Source organism: Ambystoma mexicanum, chromosome 6q (assembly GCF_040938575.1).
Source record: "Ambystoma mexicanum isolate Mex_15411 chromosome 6q, UKY_AmexF1_1, whole genome shotgun sequence".
NCBI lineage: Eukaryota > Metazoa > Chordata > Amphibia > Caudata > Ambystomatidae > Ambystoma > Ambystoma mexicanum.
In genome coordinates, this window is record NC_090937.1 from 1,032,253,928 (window position 1) to 1,032,272,138 (window position 18,211).

At 42.7% G+C, this 18,211-nt stretch overlaps 1 protein-coding gene across 1 annotated transcript in view; it reads left to right on the plus strand.

Annotated features, from left to right (window-relative positions):
- ASAH1 (N-acylsphingosine amidohydrolase 1) overlaps positions 1-18,211 on the plus strand; it is a 521,915-nt gene that overhangs the window by 331,285 nt on the left and 172,419 nt on the right. The gene's annotated exons all lie outside the window — the stretch shown is intronic.

Here is an 18,211-nt window from a genome sequence, read left to right on the forward strand (position 1 = left end):
GTACTGCTGTGTAATCGTTATTCATGAACATGTGAATCCATGCCAGACCCCATTGCTGGAGAAAGAACTTACCTGCAACTATTGTTCTCCAGCATGGTTCTGGCATGGATTCACATGCGAACCCTCCTGCTTTCCGCTCTGTGGCTCTTCTTGGTTCATACTGCCACTTTATATGCTAACTAAATCTGAATATGGCCACCAAGGGTGGATCTTAAGGAGAGGACTGTCATTGGATGGGGCAGTATGACCCAGAGGACAGCTATTGGTTTAGAGGAGAAATACATTTTTAAAGTGAAAGTTTTTTTCTTTTACCAAGGATTTTCAGCCTGACGACAGGGAATATTCATGAGCATGTGAATCCATGCCAGACCCATGCTGGAGTTCCAGGTAAGTAACTTAAACCGTATTCCCTGAGACTAAAGATCCCATGGGTCCAGAGGTGGAAAACCCCTCAGGTTTTCCACAGATTTTTCCCCTAAGACTTTGGATATCGGTTGAAGGAACATTTGGCATATTAAAGTCATTGGATGGATGTTTTGACCAATCCCAGTGTACAGGAGGGCGGAGCGACCTCTGACGGACCCATGGGAATCAGAGCTCGCCCTCGAGTACCTTAAAACAAGATAGCTGCACCTTGACACCAATCAATAAGGACCACTCAATGGTTCAACAAGGAGACAGTGAAGTTAATCAATTGTTATTTCATGCTAAGCTAAGGCTGACACAAAGCACAGAACAGCATCGTGGTCAAGTACACGAACTCCACCACCCCAAGCTCAAACTGGACCTCCCTCTTATAGCCAGTCAGAGGGAGAATCCAGCCCCCACTCTCTCAACCCATGTCTAGGCAAACTCTTTGTTTAAGCATTCGCTCACCGGACAATTATTTATTAATTGAACTAAACCTTCAAAAATGGAATACAATCTGGCGCACATTCTTACTTTTTCCCTGTGCTCTGCCCAATTATGGTTGATGCAGCTGGACCCTTTAGATAAGTTTCCAGACAAGGCCCAATTAATTTGTCTGGATCAGCACATTTGTCTAATTTCAGACAGTACGGCATCCTTGAATGTTTCAACTTTAGAATTGCCTCATTCTACAAGTTCTGCAGAATTGCTTCATTTCTCTTATTTTAGCCGCATTGTCAGTTACAGGCATTTCAGTAAAAGGCATTTGTAGGAGTTCTTTTCTGTCTGTGTACAGAAAACCTTATTATCCATTCTGTGCCTTACTACCTTACCACATCATGATAAAGACGTTTTCGACCTTATAACCATGTCCTCCTTTAGACTACTCGTATATACTAACATTATGAATACCATTTTCACATAATTACAACACCAAATTAGTCCATAAGAATTTCTCAGCCTTTGTTGTAAGTGGGGGGGGCTGCCCCCCACTGCATTCAGTTGTTGATTCCTTATCTTTATCTCAGCTCCTCCAGTACACCAGCTTGGTACAGGAGGAAAAGAAAATCTGTTTGCCAATAATTTTTTGTGGGGTAAAATTGAGGGAGCTTAGGTGGAACATCTTGCATTAACGTAGGGAAGTTGGGAAAGTCCCTACCAACGATTACCTCTTCGGGAAGGCCTGGTATAATGGCTGAGGGTATGATTTGCTTTTCTCTAATGTTTATAGATACAGTATCTTGGGATATATTTCATTATCCCCATGTACGAGGTTACTCTGAGCAATTTCTGATTTTCAAGATCCCTCTGTGAAATCAGGTCTGCTCTGACTACTGTCTGCTTACTTCCTGAATCTATCAAAGCATTTACTATGCTTCCATTAATGGAAACCTTTTTCATGGGTAAATTCAATAGGTGAATGACAGTAAACATATGTTAACAGACTTGCTATCCTCTTCTGGTTCCTCCCATTCGTCTCCCATCAAACATTCTATTTCCATGAGTTCTTCTTTCTGATTATTTGGGCACCTTCCAACTAGGTGACCAACCTCTTTACATGAATAATAGGTGGCCAATTGAACTTGAGATATTTTGGACTCATTCTTTCTTTCTTTCCTCCTTTGATTTTGAGTTCTGGTTTTCTAAACTCATATTTCTCCTTATCCTTTCCTCTCCATTCTCTAGTCTTGGGAGGATTTCCCCCTCGTTCTGATATGAACGGTGCTGTACGTGAGGAACCTTTATGATCTTTTCTCTTATCAAATTTGTGGAGAGAATGAAAATATTTATTCACATCTGAGTAGTTTTGTGCTGTCTCAATGGCCAAAGTAAGGGTAGGTTTGTTCAATTGTGAAAATGCTTTCTGTAAGGAGGGAGGTGGAGAATTACTGAATTGGTCTATGGTCAACATCTCGATTAGTTCAGATAACGTTTTTTTAGCCGTCCATACAGAAACAGTGTTTTTGACTCATTCCCCCTACTGTAAGGAAGTTTCTCCGGGGATTAGTCTGATGTTTCTTAATTTGTGTCCATAAACATTGCTAGTTTGCCCTACTCTTTGCAGGAGACCTGCTTTAATAAATGTAAAAGTAGTATCCCCTTGAAGATTAAGTAATTGATACAATGTTTGTAATTCACCTTTGAGTAAGCGTCCTAGGTAACAGATTTTTAAATTATCATGCCACCCAAACTGTACTAACAATCGTTTGAAAACGAGAAAAAAATTCTCCCCAGGTCTTCACCTTCTAGGTATGGTTACAGAATACCTTGAGTCAACCGGGGTTTGGCATGGATGGCGATCAACTGATCCAAACCTGACCGAAGGCAGGCTTCTGCTTGTATCTGATGGGCCACTAGCTGGGCTAAAGCGTCTTCAACAGAGGCCATATTTATATGGATTATGATGGTTCTGTCTGATTATTTTCCCGTCTCTGAGGGGAAAAAGATGGACCCAACTTCTTCTTCTGGATTGGTTTGAAATAAATTCTAATTCTTCGGTATCAGAACCAGATTGGAATACAGCGGATGGAAGTTTTAGTTCTTTTAATGGTAAGGCAGAGGTGGAAGGGGAGCTACCTGCGAGGAAGGATTTCCCTTTAAGGGCGTATTCCAGGGCACTTGGTCTAATGAAAGTATGAGGTGATTTTATCTTGAGGATTATACAGTCCCATCGTCTTTTCGGTTTTTTTGTAGGCTGCCAAAAATCGGCTGAATTCTTTTAATTTTTGTTAGGCGCCCTACAAAAAGCAAAAATAAGACATAGAACCATACCACACCCCTATCCATTCTTTTAGCTTATTTAGTAAAGTGACATGGTCTACAGTATCCTAGACTACTGAGTCCAAAAAGAATAAGCACTGCCTCATGTCCATAATGCAGGCTCAATAGAAGTTCTTCTTTTTATATTGGACACTGTGGACTGCATTCCTCCCATTGGCCTGAAGCCCAATTTTTTGTTGTGCAATGGCTTGGTCATGGAGTTGGTGCATCAACAGTATTGTGTTTATGGTGGAGAGGTTTATCGGCCTGCCACTTTTACATAGAGGGATCTGTTGATAATGTTAGTGATATCTGGGGCTAGGTCTTTGACCCAAGCCACAGAACATGGTTCTGCCAAGATGCTAAGAGGTTGGTGACCTTGATTTAGTTTGCCAATTTTTTTACTTCTTCCCTTGGGATAAGAAATGAAGAGTACAGCAATGAGGCGATTTAACCTCAGGCAGTGGTGCCCTTACCACCATGGATGGTCTGCCCCATGGGTTTTATTGACATTAGCATATGTGAATTTGAACATGCCACAAGTGCATATTACCTATGTGAAGAAGTTACGGCAACACGTTATTGGGGTAAGTCTTTTTATTACGGAGCCCGCCGGAGCTCTTCCCAAACCCAGCTCACAGATCCGTTTTCCAAACTCAACCGCCTCCTGTGGTCACGCGGCTCTCGTTCCATGCTATGACCCGAGAGTGCGCGTGACCGCAGCGAGGCTAACTCTAGAGTCTCTACACATCTTCCCCCTTAGGGAAAACAACCAAACAAAATATACGATGAAGATATAAGTAAGGAGAAAACATAATCAATTGTAACAGAACAGTACATATGAATATGTGCTAATATTTAACAGAGTTAATTTCTAAATTACCTGTAACGAGATATAACATGCAATTTGTATTTGTGTATCAAGTTTCATAATCTCTCATCCACACCGGCTTTGATCTAGCCCTATGCGAACCTTCTTCATTAGTTCTCACACCAGTGCCATCTTTTTTTCCATTTACCAGCCTTCCTTTCATCTCTTCTTCCAGTTCCATATTTTTGTTCACATACATTTCCTTTTCCTTCACTTGTTTATCCCCTTCATTCTCTTTACCATTCCCCACTCTTGCCAACCTTCCCTTTGACCAAACCTCTCCTCCTTCCAATATGACAACGTTACTTTTTACTGCACATATCTTTTTCGGTCCCAGAAATTTACTTTCCACACATTTGTTCACCAACCTGGGATTTTTTACATATACCATTTCTCCAACCTTCCATTGTCGTTCCTTCACCTTCATCCTGTCGTCAAACAATTTCTTATTTCTCTCTTGACCCAAAGTAATGAGTCTCATTATATGCTCACGATCAACATTAACCACTTTGGCCATACCTAGCCATCCTGGGCAAAGCCTTGTCCCAGGTTCTCTACTTTTCATAGACACAAATGGTGATAACCCTGTCACAGAGTGAGGCGTAGTAACGTAATTCCATGTTAACATCCTCAACACCTCCCTCCATGGCTGTCCTGATTTCATGGCCATCTGCAAGCCCCCTTTTATGTACCTGTTGACTCTTTCAACAAGACCATTCGCCTTGGGATTATACAACGCCGTCCTCGTGTGTTTTATGCTATAGCCTGCCAGAAATTTTTTCATGGCCACAGATACAAATTGTACCCCATTGTCAGACACAAATTCAACCGGTACCCCTTCTTTAAGGAAAACTCTCTCCAAGAAACTAATCAATTCCTTAGCCGTTACCTCTTTCACTGCTTCCCATTCAAACCATTTGGAATGAAAGTCTACCACCACAAATAAAAACTTCAAGCCTTCTCCCAGACCTGATACTGGACCCATAATGTCCACCGCCAACTTGCTCCAAGGTTGGTCTGGTATTATATTAGGTATTAACGGAGCTTCTCTTACCACCCTACACTTGTCACTAGTTTGGCAAGTCATGCACTCCTTGACACACCTTTCTGCACTCCTATCGATTCCCGGCCACCAATAATTCTGCCTCAACTTCCTTTTCATGGCAGCCTCTCCAGGATGTCCCTGATGGGCCAGCCTAACCAACACCGACCTGAGTGATTGTGGAGGAACAATACACTTTCCTCTCCTTAATCTGTTTTCACACAAATTTAATTCATCCTTTACCTCCCACCATGTATTGAATTTACTATCCAAGTCTCTTTTAGCCGGCCACCCCCTCACTGTCCATACCTTTACTAGCTTGAGGTCCTCATCTGTACTTTCTTCTTGTGTCCACTCTTCCTTACTAATGGCACTCTGTAATTCTGCCACTACTGATTCTTCCTCTATTTCTCCACCTTCTGCAATCTTACAGTTCACTGGCAATCTTGACAGACAATCTGCCACCACATTTTTTTTCCCAGGCAGATAGCTCACTTCAAAGTTATAGTTTTGGAGTCCCAACCCCCATATACTAATCCTTGGTGATCCCAACGCCCATCTTCCACTCTCAAAAAGCTGAACCATAGGCTTGTGGTCGGACCTAACTATGAACCTTCTTCCCCACAAGAAGTACTTAAAATGGCTTACTGCCCAGAACATGGCCAAAGTCTCCCTTTCTATAACAGAATAGTTACTCTCCGCACCTCTCAGCGTCCTAGACGCAAAGGCAATAACTCTCTCTGTATTTTTTCTGTCATACTGCACCAATGTTGCTCCCAGCCCTAACATGCTCGCATCAACCACCAAAACAATCTTATCTTTGGGATCAAATCTACCTATAGATGGTGCTTCACAAACTGCTCGTTTGATACACTCAAAAGCCACATCACATTCTGCTGTCCATTCGAATTTTGCACCTTTCTTGAGCAACATTCTTATGGGAATGGACACTTTGGCAAAATCTTTCACGAATTTGTGATAATATTCGGCCAATCCTAAAAATGACTTCACTTGTTCTTTATTCTCTGGCACAGGTGCAACCTTCACTGCCTCCACCAAATTCCTCTTAGGCCTCACCCCTTGTTCATCTATCTCGTGTCCTAGATATTCTACCTTGTGCACCGCAATCTTACACTTGCTCCTTTTTACCATTAACCCTGCCTCACCCAATCTATTTAACACCTGTCTCAACACCCCATCATGTTCTTCAGGGGAACTTGCATATATCAGAACATCATCCTGGAACACAATAATGTTCTTTACTCCGCTCAACACTGTCTCCATCACCCTTTGGAACACGGCTGCCGCCGAGGCGAGTCCAAACGGCATCCTGCAATATTTAAATGTTCCAAATACTGTAATGAATGCCGTCAAATGTTGGCAATCCTCCTTCAGCGGAACTTGATGGTATGTCTGAGACAGATCAATGACTGAAACACTTTGGCATTGTTCAACACAGATAACTTGTCACCAATTATCGGCAGGGGATGTCTATCTATTAAAATATTCCTGTTAAGATCTCGCAGGTCTACACATAGTCTGATGTCTCCATTTGCCTTTGCTGCCACTACCACCGGCGACAGCCATTCAGAGCTCTCACTCTTCTCAATTATTCCACTTTGAAGTAGCGATTCCACTTCTACTTTTAGTTTTTCATTTAATTCATGAGGCACTGGCCTCACCTTGTGCACTATTGGGCTAGCTCCTGCCTTTAGTTGAATTTGGTGCTCAAATCCCTTCAACACTCCCAATTTATCCTGGAACACTTTGGGATATTCCTTCTCCCACTTATCCTTCAGCTCGGCCACGTCAATAGGTCTTTCCGCATTCGCTTGGATTCTGATTCCTAATTTCCACTGTTCGCCCCAACCTAGGAGCGACGAACCTTCTTGCGTAACATATATCTCAGATTCACAGCTTCTCCCTTTGTATTTTATGGAAGCCTGGAACATCCCTACAATTTCAATTCTCACGTTCCCATATGCATAGGGTTCAATATTGTGTTCCCTCAACTGTTTTACATCTCCCTGCATGCAGCCCAAAAATGTTGCCTTCGACATCAAAGTCCACGGTGAACAACTGTCCACCTTCATTGTTACTACTCTCCCATTGATCATGAACACATCCGTTGGTGCACCACTTTTGTTTGATACTTCTGACACTTCCAGCACATGCTTCGCCTGACTGCTCCTGCCCATTGCCTGATCCTCTTCTTGTTCTGGCATCCTTCCTCCTGCCTCAATGTTCTGCACCACCCCAGATTCGCGGCAAACTCTTGCAAAATGACCCATTTTCTTGCATTTTAAGCAGGAGATGTTCCTGGCTGGACAGAACATGCTTGTTGAAATGTGGCGGTTACTCCCACACTTATAGCACCTCACTTCCTTGTTCGGGACCCCCTTGCGGAATCCTCTCACCGCAGCCACTTCTCCTTCCGATTTTTCTCCCTTCATAGTAGTCATATATTTATGGGTCTGTTCCATGCTTCTAGCCGTTGCTATGGCTGCTTCCAGTGATGCATCCTTGGACAATAGCCTCTCTTGTATCTTTACGTTATTCGTGCAACGTACCAATTGGTCTCTTATTGGAGAATCTGTGAGAAGTCCAAATTCGCATGTATGGCTAAGGGACCTCAAGGCTGCAATAAAGTTTTCCACTGGTTCCTGTGGATCTTGTATTCTTTGGAAGAACTTATGCCTCTCAAACGTTATATTTTTCTTGGCTTCAAAGTGAGCTTCCAACTTTCTTTCCGCCATGGAATATTGGTCCACCTCCCCTTGACCCTGCTGGGGAGGATCAGGCAAACCATCATAAACACTTCTGCCTTCAGTCCCCAAGTTGTGAAGCAAAATCGCTTCTTTTCTTGCGGATGCGAATTTATCCCCTCCAATGGCAATTAGGTAAGTATCAAATAGCTTCTTCCACCTGTCCCATCTTATAGGTGGAGCACCAGGTTCTGCCAGAAACGGTGGCGGTGGTGACATGCTTGCTGCAGCCATTTTCTTGATGGTCCAATTACACCCAATTTCACAAGGGCACCAGTGTACTTTATATGTTCCTCTTATTGCTTTTCAGTCTTTCTGTGTTAATTGCACAGTTTTTCTTCTTTTGTGCTGATTCACTATTAATATTTTTCTCCCCCAACAACACTGTCTGGTGTGAGGCTCCCTCACCCTTGTATTTGTCTCAATTTTCCTCTGGGAGACACTTCTTCACAGTCTCACGTGATCTCTGTCCTCCCTTTAAATGAGCCTCCCCCTCTGGTTGTGCCCGGCCCTCCCTCTCCCTGCTCCTCACCTTATTGTCCAATGAGCAGGGTGGCGGCACCAACCAGGAAGAGCTGCTTTTCCGTTTTCAGCCTCTCGTTGCTGAGGTGGAAACTGTCCTCCTGCAGCGCCATGCTCCCCAACCAGAAAGAGCTGCTTTCACTTCGGCAGCCGTACGGAGCAGAGGTGGGGAGACTGTCCCCCTGCAGCGCCACGCTCCCCGGCGCCACAGAGACAGTCCCTCTCCCGCCCCCACACAGGCCGCTCTGCCTGTTGCAGGGCCTGCCGTCCGCACCGCGGATGACGCGTCTTTTCTAGCAGCTTTATGGGGCCGCAGCCAACTCCACGGCGAGCTCCGTGTGCCCTTCCTCGTCGCCACCTGAAGAAGTTACGGCAACACGTTATTGGGGTAAGTCTTTTTATTACGGAGCCCGCCGGAGCTCTTCCCAAACCCAGCTCACAGATCCGTTTTCCAAACTCAACTGCCTCCTGTGGTCACGCGGCTCTCGTTCCATGCTATGACCCGAGAGTGCGCGTGACCGCAGCGAGGCTAACTCTAGAGTCTCTACACTATGCTTGGCCTTTAGAAAGAACAGAGGCTTGCCCATTCTTAATTGCGCTTTTATTGGTATGAATTTATTGCAGGCTTTGCTTGATTTTACAGGACTGCATCATTCATTTGATTCCGTCTCCACTGGCCCTAAGGTATGTTATCTTCAGCTCTGTCTCCAATCATTTTCTAAATGCGCCTCTCCAACGGTGACTACACTCACTATCCCGCGAGCAGTGCGGATTGATGACATGCTCTGGCATCACACCGGTAAACCGGAGGACAGGATGTCGGATTTGCCTCTTGCGAATGGAGGGTCGGAGGGTACGGCATGCTGAACAAGCTACCAAAAGCCTTGCCTTGTTAGTCTTACATGTTTCAGTGGGCATATTGGCACATATCATTATAAAAATCATAATGAATAAGGTGTGGTCTCCCACACACACCGCTACGATATGCGCAAATACATCACCCTTAATGAAGCAAACCTTCAATTGCACTAGGCCATGAGTCCTACTTATGTTAACTCTTGTTCAGACAGTTTCTTATGCGGCTCTAATACTTTTCAAACACTATAGGTCTGCATTTCACCTGGCTTAAAAATTATATAATAGGTTTTACCCAGAAAGGCCCAGTAACACTTATGAACGAGATGACTGGGGTTTGTTGGGTACATTTCCCCATCCAGCAGAATTCCCCTGCATCACCAATCTGCACTTCAGCAGTTACCAGCAAAATGGCTGTGCTGGCTCTCCAGAGCGCCATTCCCTTGGATCAAAACTGTGTTTTGCAGTTACATAAATGATGGCTGCACTGTTGTTGCCAAGCACCTATTTGGCAAGATAGAACAGGGGACACACTGAGAAAGGCTGCCAGTGTGTTCCTTATGTGCACCCAAGAAAAGAATTGAAAAGCAGCGCTACTCGGCTGCTAGCTCAAAATTTCACATTGAAAAAGGAAATAGTTTACATTTAAAATGACTGCGCCTGGATGCTCTTTTCCCCCCGTTTTCAACAGTACACAGTTTTGTTCAGTGAGACCCAGCTCTGTCCATCCATATTCAGGTTGTGCTCCAGGTAGAGGGGGCATTTCTCAATGAATGACAGGTTGTGCCAGGCAAGATCTGTGAAATATCAAAGAAACTTCACTCTTAGCCATACGGAAAAATGCGTGACTTTTTGCAACTAAATATCATAGCTAAACTCTTCAAAAGAAGCCCTATATTTCTGTGCTTATGTCAGTTTCAGTGGACATCTTCCTTGAACAGGTTTCTGTGTATGAGAAGTTGACTAGGCCTGCAAATGTTTAGAATCTAGATGTAAGGGAAAACCGCATGGGGAGTGACAGCAAAAGGAAGATTCACCACATACAAATGCTTTTTACAAACAAGGAAATGTCTGTTTGAAAGTAAATTGTGGAATTAAGGCACTGTCTTTGTATAGCAATGTGATGGAGGTTTTGTTTGAAAACATATATAGGATGTTTTATTTCAACAGACTTGCTTCCGATTCAGAAAACAAAAATAAGTAAATAAGTGCATTTACTGTGGAGCCACAGAACAGGTTTTCCTGCCCCGGCTTCAAAGGACATTTGCTTCCTGGGAACACGACCTGCCTCCCCCCCGAAGGACACTTGCTTCCTGGGAAAAAGACCATACCCCCCCAACCCCCACACAGTGGACCAGCATCTGGAAACTATGAATAGACCAAGGGGGAGAATGTAACACGCTCATCAGACTTTCTGGCATTCTGCAGACAAGAGACAAAGGATTTCAAGGACACATAGCTGTGAAATCCTCTGACGCCTCCCCTTAACTCAAACTGAGGAGCTTCAAAGACAACTCAAGAGCAACCTTGGAAGTTATGCCCTTATTTGGGAGACCATGCTGGCCATTTGGGGCAAAAGACTGTTTTGAATTAATAAACGTTAAGACTTTATTTCTATGACCGTATAACGCAGTAATACAAAAGTTTAACTGTTTAAATATGATTTTAGGGGCCTTAAAACGAGATATTGTGGCTTTCGCTATCATGTATGGGACGCAAACGGTATAATGTCATTCATGGGAACAGTGTTCATGGGATAACTTTGAAATGTAATGCAAACATGCTCTGTGATAATAGGTACACCTGTGTAGAATTGCAGAATTGTAAGTGGAATACTTCCCACAGAAAAGTACAAAAGATTATTAGAGGGATGATACAATGTCGCGTAGACCTGGGAGTTGGACTGCCATGCTCTGTATGAAATATGTTGTTTGTCTATGTGATTTGCAAGAGTGCCACAACTGTAAAAACTTGCAATTTAGGTCAGAACTGATTTTTGGCAAATGTAATTGTGGGATGGCTCTGTACCTCATAAAAACACACCCCATAAAAGTGAGTTTCCTCCTTCAGTCCAATCTGCTTCTAGGAAGGACGCAACATACATAGGGTGACCTATACAGTTGTTGGAGCCATGTCCAGCCTAAGCCTGCCCCAACAATAAATCCTGTGATGTCACCTGCCTTATAAAAGGGGGAAGCTCACAGAGACAAAGGACACACTGTTCTGAATTTTGCAGCTCCTGCTTATCCAGACATTCCATATTCATCCTGCCAGATTCCTGATTCCATTGCCAGGCCAAAGCATAGCTGACCCTATCCAGGAAGAACCACCCTTCAGAACTAAACCCCACAACAAAATCCCACTATCTCAGGGAGAAAGGGAGAAAAGCTGTGGTACCCTTTTTGAGAGTAACCTGTGGCCAGACTGGCATTTTGCCCCACTACCTGCATGCCGCTGTGCCCTGACCAGACAGGCCCAGCTGTTTTCTGCTATGAGAGTCCCGCCGTGGTGCCGTGACCAGATCCTTTGAGTCCAGAAAACCGGTTGGCTGTCCCAAATCCCAAACTCCAGCGCTGATTGTATCTCCCCATCCCATAGCAACCCATAGTATACCCCATCTTGATACTTTGTCTTTGTTCAACACTCTAAGTAATCCCATCAATACCATGATAACTTGTTTAAAACTGTCAGAATTCACTGTGCATCCTGTTCTTGATTTCCTATTGTTAGCGCTATTCATCCACTCATTTCTGTCATTTATAAGTCCTTAGCCATATTTTGAATAATTTAATTAATTCCCACATTGACCTGAATGCAGGGTGAAAAGGTTAACCTTGCAAATTAACCTTGGAGTGTACCGTGTATTTCTTTAACAATCTAGTCATTAAAATCTAGTTTAAGTGAATTTGTCATTTCTTTCCAAACCGATTCTCTCTGTCAACTGCTTTGATTTTTTAAAAACCGAATGTACTTTCCCTTTGAAAATCTTATCCAGTCATTCATCAAGAGCCACTCTTTCATTCCATATTATCCCTGTGATGTGCATCTGTCACCCAGCATAAACACTGCATTCCAATTCTGTCTATTTCACCCGTTTTTCAAACTGTTTTGACATTTAAAATTGTGAGTAAGAAAGTGAAATTTCTGTGTGTGATATTCTGGCTTCAATGTGTTGTCACTTCAAGGTTGATTTTTGAACTGTATGCCATTTGTTGGTGCCTTGCCTTGTAGTTGCTAGTGTTCTTACATTTCTGATACTGTTATAACTCATATTTACCTCATTTATTCAAATGCACATGTAAATTAATTATTTACCAATTCTGAGTGTCATTTAAACAATTGCAAAGGTTTTTGAATCCGATTTTGCCTCTCAATTTTGCCTCTCAGTTCTGGTTGCTGCCTAGCATCCCTGGCTCCTTGCTGCTCCTTTCTATCCACTCAAACTCGATTAATAGGGGTTTGAGGGAGCATTGCAGGGGTAAATCTTAACTCGTGCGCCATCTACCCAAACAGTAAAATTGCTCTCATTCATCTGTGCTTTGGCTATGTTATAGTAGAAGGTCAACCAAGTGTATTTCGTCGTTTTACATTGTAATTATCATCCCATTAGAGATTGCTGCCCAATATTAAAATTGTGTGATTTTCTTTGAATTTAAAATAAATAAATATTGTATTTCCACCCACCGGTGGAATATTGTATTTCCACCTGGTTCATTGTCCATGTGACCCGGTGTATTTCTCAAAGGCGGTGTGAGACAGGTTCGGTGCCAGCTCAATCCGAATTCTAGGAAATAAAGAAAAAAGTATTTTAATTGAGGGCTACATTCTAGGCCAAGGGCAAGAGTCCTGGTTTGCTGTGTGACGCCCGATTGGAATCCTTAACATGTTGAAAAAACAAATTGTTAAAGAAATCATTAAGAACTGACCATCTTAACTTTCCTGATATGAAATGTGCATTAATTAATGCACACTCTGTTCCCTGTCACGCTGTTGATATTTATTACCTTTTCTCGAATATAATGTTAGGAAAATGTTCTTTCTGCAATTTTCCCTCCATAGTTTCTTATGAAACCCCATTCTTTTGCTCTGTTTTTTTTATCCAGTCCTGACCTTTGAGTGTAAGCAAAGCCTTCAGCTTCACTTTATCTGACTTTTGTGTTAGGAAAACTAATCAGTCCTTCACACTATCAGTACATGGAATTCTTGTATTTTTCTATTGCACACAGCACCTTACACTGCAGTGCAATAGGGATACTTTTATATCATCCTATCTTTTTGCACATGGCATTTATGGTTACTTGTATATATGCCTAAACACAAACTGGTGGCAGCAGTTACATTTGTACAGTTTTTGCATTATTTTGGGTGTGAAAATTAGCGTTTACTGCATATGCTACTAAACGTGGCTAGTGCCCTAAAACGGCTGTGGCACGAAATGTTTGCTTGTATTTCGGCCGTTTTGTAGTTTGACCTTCTTCCTGCGCTCTCGGGTCAGGAAAGTAATTATGAGGTCATGCACTTTCAAGGAAAGCTTCTGCTTTCGAGGGCTAGTGAGCCTTTGTGTTTGGCCCTGGAAGGGGGCTTTGACTTTCTAGTTAGTCCCAGTCCACCTCACTGGTGACAGAAAGTCTGCTATTGGGGCAGATGTGAAACCAGTAGTTGTGCCTGATTGGAAAACTACTGCTTGTTTGAGTGGTGCAGATCATTAAACTTGGTGGGGCTGGACTTGCTTGCAGCTCAGACCTTGGATAAGAGAAGGACTCATGCATTGGAGCCAAGAATACTTAAAAAGAAGAGCAGCCCATTGATGACCCGAGGATGCCTTCTGCAGTGGTCAAGCATCCTCTCAAGTGACCTGCCCGGTGAAGCCCTGATCCTCTGCCTGATTTTTAAAGAGCCTCCTTCAGTGCTTCAGCCCTTGGCCGTGGGACCAACTAGTCTCAACGCCCTCAAGGATTCAGCCACTCTGAGCCTTCGAAAGTGTCCCTGGACTGCTAGGTGGACTGGCAAGCTCCCTTGACTGCCACTTCGTCAGAAGCTTCACTGTTTTGTGTTAAAGCACAGAACTTTGGTTGACAGCATGTGCGAAAAGACTTCTTCCCGAACTCCAGCGTCCTATCTTCAAGGAAACCCGTCCTGGAGCTGCTTCCGTGGCTGCCTGTCATTGCCTGCAAATGGCGATCATCGCTGGAACTCGCCTTCTTTCATCCTGTTAAGTGTTCTGAAGCGGTCTGTTTTGTTGGAAACTGCATTTCTTCTCATTTGCACCGATTGAAAGAATCCTCAAACCTGCAACCCCAGTGCACCTGTGACAGGAACAAAGGGCAAAAGATCAAGCCCCCAGCGACTCACCCCCCACCTCCCCCCCCAGATGATTCATCATAACCTCTGGGAAAGAATGCTCGGACCACTGAGAAACCTGTATTGGAACCTGTGACTTTTGGGCACTAGGCCCCATACATCTTATGGTTCGACTTCTAAAGAAAGGGATATTGTACTTTTGGCTGGATCCCATCATTTTCTTGCATCTGCATTACTTTCCTCCATTGCCTGGTTAAGTTATTTGATGATGTGTATTAAGTGAACTTAATGGCGATAGTAATATCACACAATACTATATACAAACTGCTGGTTTCATTTTGCAGTGTGTTTTTAGGCCCAAATACATTTTTGTATTTGTAGAGCTGACTGTATAAACTGAATTTGAGTGCCATTCTGTGTGGACTTCTTAAGGGCCCCTGAGCACGCTCACACTCTCATGAGACTATGCCCTGACTGCTTTCAATTACTACCTTGATTGGGTTTTGGCTAAACTCTGAGCTTCCTGGTCACCATAACTAGGGTGGCCTCCTCCTAAAATCACTCCACCAGACCAGATTCGGGAAATCCATATCAACATATAATCTAGGCTTGCTGGCTAACCAAACAAAAAAATGGTTGAAAGATTACCCTGTGCCCTCTGTCGAAAACAATTCCAGGATGTCTACCTCTAATAGAGCTAAAGGAAGTGGCAGAAGAGTTGCTCTTGTCAGAAGTTCTTAAAACACCCTCACTATTGCTAATATTCATGGCTGTGAATGATTAGGTGTTAATATAAGGATAAGTTGATTCTATACTCTACAGCTCTTCATCACTAACCGACCTCTGCATTGTAATTCCCCTTTCTGCAAATTGCGACTAGAGACTTTTCTTCCCCTCCCGAAACCTGCCTCCTCTTTTTTGATTTTAGGAGCCTTTAATCTTGATTTTAATGATAGCCATACATCACTCATAAAATACTTTTTATCAATCTTGGTTTCTCGTTTATGCAGACTGGTTTTACATGTAAGGGCATCACTCTAGATTGGGTAATCCCACGGAATGAAACCCCTCTTGGCCCATCTTTATTTAGAATTGATTGGTCTGATCATGGTGTTTTGTTTAAAATGCCTTTTTTGTCGTCATACCGCCTACAAAAAAGCACAGAAGAGATGCATATGTCTTATCAAAACAAACAAAAGCTTTCCGTCCACCACTTCAGCCCCCTCATAGCCAACATTGATAAAGACCTTGGTGGAGAATGGCACTTGCTCAGAGTCTGTTCTAATGTAGAACTTGTTTTCATCCAATATGTTTTAAGAGGCTGCCACTTTGAAAACAGTCATTCAAGCACGATAAATTAAGAAATGGATGTTATATGCCTAACTTTTGCTCCTTAAGTATTTGCTCAGGAACTAGAAAATTAGAGAAGAGATGCCAACCCAGAAAATACTCCAAAAATTAATTTAGCCTGCAGTAATTAGAAATCGGCATCTAAGAGGCTAAGCAAGCCTATTACTACTCCCAGATAGAATCAGCTTCCAACTCCACCTAAAATTGTTCTAGATGCTACATATATTGAATAAGTCTTATACCTCTTCTACCAAAATGGAGCTATACTCCACTTCAATCCTTTTTTCCGTGAACAAATAAATGATCGGATCAAGTACCAATCATACAGCTCAAGTTAAGTGCATCCATATAGATAAAGATCCAGAGCCCAAAGAAATATACAAGCTCACCATATTTACTACCCCTGATATTCCCCAGTTTGCATGTTGCCCTATCTCTTTACAAAAGATTACAGCACTACATGAATCCAACTAACTGCCCAAGAAACCCCTGCCCTTCTAGCATCATCAAAGTTTGTGCTAATCTTTTGTGGCCGATGATCAGAGGTTTTATAAAAAAAAGAGAAAATCCTTCAAAGACATAGTTGTTTGAAACGATTTTGAACAAGCATGGGTCACTCCACTGCGTAAAATATTTACTCTCGACCAATGTTGTGGGTATCACTCCATAATTAATGTTCCCTTTTTTCTAAAGATTCCCGGCAAAGCAGCAACTCTACAACGCCAGAGCTTATTTACTGGAAGAAGTCACACTGAGCTTGTTTTTAAAGATGTCCAAGCTTCTCTTTCCCATATTAATAGAGGAGACCCCAGCCTCCTAATACTCTGGTATTTGCCAGCTGCATTTGCCACCCTAGATGATACCCTCCTGTTCCAACAGCTCCAGAGGTAGATGGAGTGTAAAATAAGGCAGCTGTATGGCTCATATCCTTTCTCACTAAGAGAACATCTAGGGTTTAATGTGAGGACTTTGTATTCCTACCTGAAATTGTGGTCTATGGTGTTCCTCAATAGACCTACGTCTCATCCTTGTTTAACATCTACATCCTACCTCTTCAGGATTTACTGATAGACATGGGCGTGGTCTTTGAGAATAAGCTGATGAAATGCATGCCATATTTAGTTTTAGCAATGATTATCAGTCCAATATAGATAGATGTGAGGAGTCAGAAGTTGAAACTCTTACACAAGTTAGCCATAATGTTGGTTAAAGACTTTTATTGAAAATAAAAGGTTTGGGAAAATGCCACTATGACCCTACTCTAGGAGGTATTTCCCTACCTAAACCAAAAACTATGGATCTCTGTGTCAGAATGTCCAAAACAAAACTGTCCCATGTCCAAAGTTCTTTTCAGACCCTCATGCTATAAACTAAATTCTAAGGTGACAATGGAAATGTCTTTAACCTTAGGTGATTTAGAAAAGTGTTTATAAAGGACCATCTGCGTATCATCTATACCAACTATGCAGATGATACCCATATACTCTTACCCCTTTCGGGAGACTATGACTATGATCTAGCCCTCCTGAAAAAAATATACCTAGTCATTCAGGCATGGATGGCGGCCCATATGCCTGAATGGCGATGAGACAGAAATCCTCATCCTAGGTGCCCCAGCCCATCTTCATAAACTCGATGCGCAATACACATCATTTACTATAGATGGTACTATTATCAAAGTGGCTAAAGAGACCAAAACTTTAGGTTTTTACTTAGACGCTACTCTGAACATGGGTAAGCAAGTCAACGACCCGTCTTCTGCAACTGCGTACACATGTAAGTTGATACATGATTGCAAACCCTACCTATACACCAAGAGCTGTACTACTCTAGCGAGAGCCTTAATATTATCAAAACCAGACTACTGCAACACCCTTTATGCAGGAGCTAGCAAACAGACCACTAACAAACTTCACATTTTATTAAACAATGCCCTGAGAACTGCTCTAAGCATTCCAAAGAGAGAACACATATCTGAAGCTAGAAGAGAAACCAAATGGCTATCCATTAAGGACGGGATTCATTTCAAATTAGTTTCCATCACCCATAAATGTCTATACAATGCTGCCGCACAGTACCTTCAAGAAAAAATCATCAGAAAATCGTCATCTCGTCCCACAAGAGCGGCCCAATCCTGTTGCATTATAGTTCCCAGATTTAACCTGAAAAGAGCAGGTGGAAACAGCTTCCCGGTCCAAGCTGCCCAAAATTGGAACACCCTTCCCCAGCACCTCCGAACAGACCAGACCTTCCTAAGCTTTAGGAAAAGTATGAAAACCTGGCTTGCCTCTAATGACATCCAAATGCAACTATGTAGTTCTGCAATCTTAATTTGTA